Here is a 6560-nt window from a genome sequence, read left to right as displayed (position 1 = left end):
TCTCATTTTAAGTTCCTCTTTTAGTACAGACTTCGGGCCAAATCTGGGCCTCCACACAAGGGCCTCACAGTGCCAGTAAGACTCTTGGGGGTCTCTGACATCAGCCCTACACCCAAAGTCTCTTGACAGGCCCCCTAAGTCTCTGCACACCTTCAAGGGAGGCCAGAATCAGGCCTGGCTGTTCTCAGGGTAAGTGGTTGCTACAGTGAGTCCTACCCTGGCTGGGGAGAGGTGGCTGTGGAATAGTATGGGTCAGCATCCCGTGGCTCAGTTTGGAGGGGGCAGGCAGTGCAACCCCTGGGGTTAAACCCTCCATTCCTGGTCAGAGTAATGGGCCAGCAGGGCGGAGACGGGGCTCACCCCTCATCACTTCCTCCTACCTCAGGGGCTGCCTTGTTGCTACAGGGCCACATGCATTGTGCAGTGGCCAACAGTTGTGGCAGATCCGGGAGCCTGGAGGTGGTGCCCAGCTGCACCCTGGAAGTTCAGGATGCCAATAATAGGCGGAAGAGGCTGGAAGAGGAGGCACCAACATTTACAGAAGGTTAGTCCGTATACCAGACTCCTCCATCCATGGGATTCTCCAGTACTTTTGCCTGGAAAATCCTATGGATGGAGGAGCCTGGTAGGCTCCAGTCCATGGGGTAGCTAAGAGTCGGGCATGACTGAGTGACTTCACTTTCACGCATTGGAGAGGGAAATGGCAACCCACTCCAGTATTCTTGCCTGGAGAACCCCAGGGACAGAGGAGCCTAGTGGGTTGCCGTCTATGGGGTCACACAGAGTCAGACACGACTGAAGCGACTTAGCAGCAGCAGCAGCAGCAGCAGCAGTCCATATAGGGCATCACCCTGAGAGCTGTGGTTGTTATTCATTCAATTCTCCTGGTAACCCTTTGAGGATGGTGCTACTGTTTATTATTATATTTGTTTAATTATTATTTTACAGGTGAGGAAATTGAGGCTCAGCGAGGGTAAATGGCTTGCTCAGGGGAAGACACAGTAAATGGAAGCAGCAAAGTTGTGATCCGGGGGTCTGGCTCCAGATCCCACCTTGGGGAAGTCGCCCCATCCATACCCAGGCCGCCCTAGCCATCTCTCCTCGCCAATCTAGTCTCTAGATTCTGACCTCTTGGGGAATCCTTGGAGCTCCCACACTGCTGCTCACCACCACCCCCACCACCACCCAGGCCCCAGTCCCCAGCCCCCTTAGGTGACACTCCTAGGGCTCTCCCTGTGCGCCTGGACCCCATCTGGCCCCGACGCCCCCATCTGGGCAGCGGGCGGTGCCCAAAGGCTTTAGCAATTAGCCGACTCGGGTGGGTGCGCGCGGCGCGGGCGGCCGCTAATGAGGCGACCGGCGACGCTGAGGTGGACTGGCTGGCGTTCGAGGCGGGACAGCTGCCGCCCGCCGCCTGCCCGCCGCCCGCATCTCCTGCCCAGTGGCGCGGTCCACACCGCTTGCCCCAACAACTTGGAAAGGAATCGCAAACTGAAATGCCTGCAGGGGCCGCAGGACACGCGCGCGGTCCGTGCAAACGACGGGGGTGCGCAAGCTGGGAGAGCGCAGTGTCTTTCCAAGGGACCTCGGGTCCCTTTTTATCACACACTAAGGCCCCCCTCCCGCCCCCGACACCGGGGATGGCGGGTGTGTGGCACGAATTGGCCAGCGGGCTTCCAGTCTGCAACCTCTGAAAGTGATGCGGATGATCAGGACGGCAGATTCGGGTCGTTGGATCTGCTGGGGTCCTCGGGCCTCGAAGCCTCTGGGAACAGAGTTCCTGCGTGATCTCGTGCCTAGCTGTGCGCCGCGGTCCCCTGGCTTCCCGGATCGCGAGCAGGTGGAACGCAGCCAGGGGGGCCCCCGGCCTCGCAGGCACGCCCCTCCGCCCGCCCGCCGGAGCCCCAGCTCGTCCCGCTCCGGCTCGGGTTGAAGCAGCTGCCTGACGCGGCGCGCGGCTTTCCTTTGGAGAGCTTTGAGTCCGGCGGCCGCAGGGCCTCTGAGTACACTAGCTGTGGGAGGGATTGAGAGTACCCCCCTCCACCCCTCCCTGAGAGGGAAACAAGCGGATTTCTCCAGAAGCGCCTGAGTTCATGTGGAGACCAAATACCATCCCTGACCTCCTGACTCGCGCTTACGCACAAGGACTCAGGCACCCCAACGCACGTCCCGGGGTGGGGGGGGGGGTCACAGGCACACTGGCGAGTCTGGAACCTCGAAGCCTTGGCCTTGGTCTGGAAGTCCTTGAGGCCCCGTGAGACAGCGACGGTTGGCTGGGGACAGCTCGGTTTATCTTCCCCTTCCTCGACTATCCTCGGGAGCCTGGGAATCTGTCCTCTCCCTGGTCCTTCTAGGCCTTGTGGGCTGGCCCACTAATCTTCCCTCTGCGAACCCCCAGTCCAAACCCGCTCTCTGAGCCCTCAGCTTTCCAGGCTAAAGTCTTGGATCTCCAGCGAGAGCCCGTGGAAGAACAGGACCATGAGCCACTGGCTCCCTCTTCATCCTCAGATCTCTGGGCAGTAGAGGCTGGCCTTGAAGAGCAGAGCTGGAGTGGCCCCTCAGAAGCTCAGTGGGGCCTGAGTTTCCTCTGGCCTCAGTTTCCTCACCTGTAAAATGGAGCCAGGTTGGGTGATCACCAAAGCTCTGTGGGAGGATGAGGCTAGGCTCTGGGTGCCCTGGTCCACGTCTGGGCACAGGTTCCTGGAGCCCCTGGCTGGGAAGGAGAGTGTGATGGGTGAAAACAGTTCCCCTTAGCGTCCTGTGTAGGCAGGGACCAGTGATTCCCATATGGTGCAGTGGTAAAGAACCTGCCTGCCAATGCAGGAGACTCAAGAGATGCAGGTTTGATGCCTGCGTGGGGAAGATTTCCTGGAGGAGGAAATGGCAACCCACTCCAGTATCCTTGCCTGGAGAATCCCATGGACAGAGGAGCCTGGTGGGCTACAGTCTGTGGGGGTGGCCTAGAGTCAGACCGAGCACACAAGCATATAGGGGCTAATGAAATTCACAGCCTCCACTGAAATGGGAGTGTAGACAATTCTAGAAACAACTGCTATTTGGCCTTGACTTTTTGGCTCCCCAGGTAGAAACTGGCTTAGATACCTTTGTATCCAAACTTCTATCTGGACCTGCCTGCTTGATGTAAATGAATGACTGTGGATGGTAAATGGAGGACTCAGGGAAGGAAGAGGTTTCCAGAGTGTGGGGGAAACACGAGTGTGAGAGGCCAGGAAATCATGCACGGATACGTGCCACTGGGGCCCAGGGGCTGGAGGGCAACTTTGATTCTACCCAGACAGACCTCCCATTTGACAGAGAGCTAGGCTATCAGACCTCCCAGCGTGCCTGTCTCTTTTTATGTAAATAGAATAGTTAATAGTAGCACCTCACAACTGTGTTACTGCCAAGAATAAACGAAATGGCTTCCTGCCTGGTTCTAGCTGTGAATGGATGCCCTGAGCCCAGGCGTCTGGCCAGAATGCCACTTCTGCACCCTCACTTGTGAGCCTGGGCCCCCAGGATGCAGCCACCAATATGTAGGTCATGTGTTGGGACAGGCAGGAGTGGGTGGGGGTTGCGGGGGTGTTGATCTAGCACCATGAAGACCATGTTTGGGCAGTTGGGTGTGGGGTCATGGTATGCTGCCTTGGCTCCACCAGCTGTGTGACCTGGAAGAGAGGCCTGGGCTTTTTGAATCTCAGCTTGCTTATCTCTAAAATGGGTGTGGTACTAATACCATTTCCACAGGGCGTCAGGATTGAAAGGGACAAATGGGCCCTGGGCCTGGCATACAGGGCAGGTCCAATAAGCAGAAGAGTCTACCCACCTGGTGGGGTGTCATCTCACTGAATCTTCTGGGAGGTCCTGTGAGGTAGGGCCCCTGTTACTCTGTCACATGACCTGCCCTGCAGCATCTGAAGGGGGCCTGTTTGACCCAGGACCCCAGGAGAGGCCCAGAAGTCCCCTGAGCGTGATATACAGACTCTAGTCACCCCTGCCCTATGCAGGGCAAAGAGCCTTGCCTCACCTCTGCATGCCCCAGGGTGGGTGTTACAGGCCTGTTATGCTGTCCTTGCATTGTCTAATTGCCTTGCACTGGAGCAGGGCCTACATGCTGCATAGAAAACAGAATGTGCGTGTGTGCTAAGTCACTTCAGGTTACGTCTGGCTTTGTGTGACGCTATGGACTGTAGCCCAGCAGGCTCCTCTGTCCGTGGGACTTCCCAGGCAAGAATACTGAAGTTGGTTGCCACGCCCTCCTCCAAGATCGAACCCATGTCTCTTACGTCTCCTACATTGACAGGCAGGTTCTTTACCACTAGTATCCCCTGGGATGCCCAGAAACCAGAATAGAGTCCTTGTAAGGGCGGGAGACCTGGGTTAGATCCCTGGATTCGATCCCTGGGTCGGGAAGATCCCCTGGAGACGGGAAAGGCTACCCACTCCAGTATTCTGGCCTGGAGAATTCCATGGACTGTATGGTTCATGGGGTTACAAAGAGTGGGACACGACTGAGTGACTTTCACAAGGGCAAGAGCTAGGATCAAGGAGGACTAACTGAAGGGAAATTTACCTGTGAAGCTGAGGCCCCACCCTCGAAGTTCTCTGACCCCACCGCCCAGGGCCTGGCCTCTATCCATGCCCCTGGGATGCCCAGTGCAAGTGGTCAGCTGGACAGTGGAGGATCTCCCCTCTCTAGGATTGCGGCTGGGAGCCACAGGGAGAGCTGTGGTGGCCCCTCTGGAGAATGGGACGAGGAGCTCCCCATCACCCTGCTTCTGAGCTCGCCCTGCTATTCAAGCCGGTTCAGCTAGTGAAGACACCCGAGACCTGTGTGGCTCAGCCAGAGAGGAAGGAAGTGATCTAGTGCAGCCCAGACGCTGGTATAAGTTGCAGCAGGGGCAGGAAACTCAGAGAACTGTTGAACCAAAAAAGCCTGGAAGAGACCTCCACCCCTGGGGCTTAGGCTGTCTGTCCCTCTCCCTTCCAGTCTCTCTTCCATCAGGCCCCTCCCACCCACAGGCAGATCTGGTTGTCTTTACCCCATGTTTGGTGTTTAACCCATCAGTTCCTCTTACCCAGATACTTCTTTTTTTTTTAATTAAAATTTTTTTTATTGAGAGATAATTGATTTACAATGTATTAGTTCCAAATGTACAGCAAAGTGATTCAGTTACATATATATATGTATTCTTTTTTAGATCCTTTTCCATTATAGCTTATCACAAGATATTGAGTTCCCTGGGCTATACAGCAGGTCCTTGTTGGTTTCAGTCACTTCTTTTGGTTTGTTTTAATTGAAGTGAAATTTCCATAACATGAAATGAGCCATTTTCAACTGAACAATTCAGGGGCATTACAATGTTATACACTCACCACTTCTCTCCAGTGCCAAAACATTTTTTTTTTTTTTTTTTTTTATCACCGCCAGAGTGAAATCCTGCTCATTAACCACTTCCTTTCCCTCCAGCCTCTGGTAACCACTAATCTGCTTTCTGTCTCTATGGATTTACCTACTCAGGACATTTCATATAAATGGAAACATGCAATATGTCGCTTTTGCATCTGTTTTGTTTTTCACTCAGCATAATGATTTTGAGGTTTATCCATCGCATTGCATGTGCTTCACTCCTTTTCAAAGTTGAATAATATTCCATTGTGAGCTTCCCTGGTGGCTCAGCAGTAAAGAACCCGCCTGCCATTGCAGGAGACATGGGTTCAATCCCGGGGTTGGAAAGGTCCCCTGGAGAAGGAAATGGCAGCCTACTCCAGTATTCTTGCCTGGGAAATCCCGTGGACAGAAGAGCCTGGCAGGCCACAGTCCAAGGGGTTGCAAAAGAATCTAACATGATTTGGCAACTAAACAACGACAATATTCCATTGTATAGATGTACTGCATTTTGCTTATCCATTCATCTGTCAGACCTTCCCTGGTGGCTCAGACAGTAAAGTGTCTGCCTACAATTCGGGAGACCTGGGTTGAATCCCTGGGTGGGGAAGATCTCCTGGAGAAGAAAATGGCAACCCCCTCCAGTATTCTTGCCTGGAAAATCCCATGGATGGAGGAGACTGGTGGGCTATAGTCCATGGGGTTGCAAAGAGTTGGACAGGACTGAGTGACTTCACTTTCACTTTTCTTTCTTTTTCATTCATCTGTTAATAGTCTCACTTACTCCTGAGTAATGCCCAGGTCACTGCATGTGACCTTCCATGGTGAAAAGAAACCTGGGCTAGGAGTTAAAAATCTAGAGCAGGCTGGGTGCCCTAAGGCAAGTTGCTTGATCTTTCTGGGCTTCAATCTACTCATCTATTACATAACAGAAATTGAAAAGTTTGGCAAGGCCCATTCCAAGTTAAGGTCCTCTGTGACTTTCCACAACTCTGACATTCTCCCTGCCAGTTGTAGAAAGAAGCCCCGTGTCTTTCCTGCCAGCCACAACCCTGTGTCAAGGACCCCATTCAAAAGAAAGCCCTGGGACTTGACAGGCACCTCCAGTGGATCAGGTCCCTCTAACAAGTCTGTACCTTTGGGTCTTAGAGAGGCCAAATCTTACTGAGAA

Source organism: Bos mutus, chromosome 1 (assembly GCF_027580195.1).
Source record: "Bos mutus isolate GX-2022 chromosome 1, NWIPB_WYAK_1.1, whole genome shotgun sequence".
NCBI lineage: Eukaryota > Metazoa > Chordata > Mammalia > Artiodactyla > Bovidae > Bos > Bos mutus.
This window is presented reverse-complemented; position numbering follows the sequence as displayed.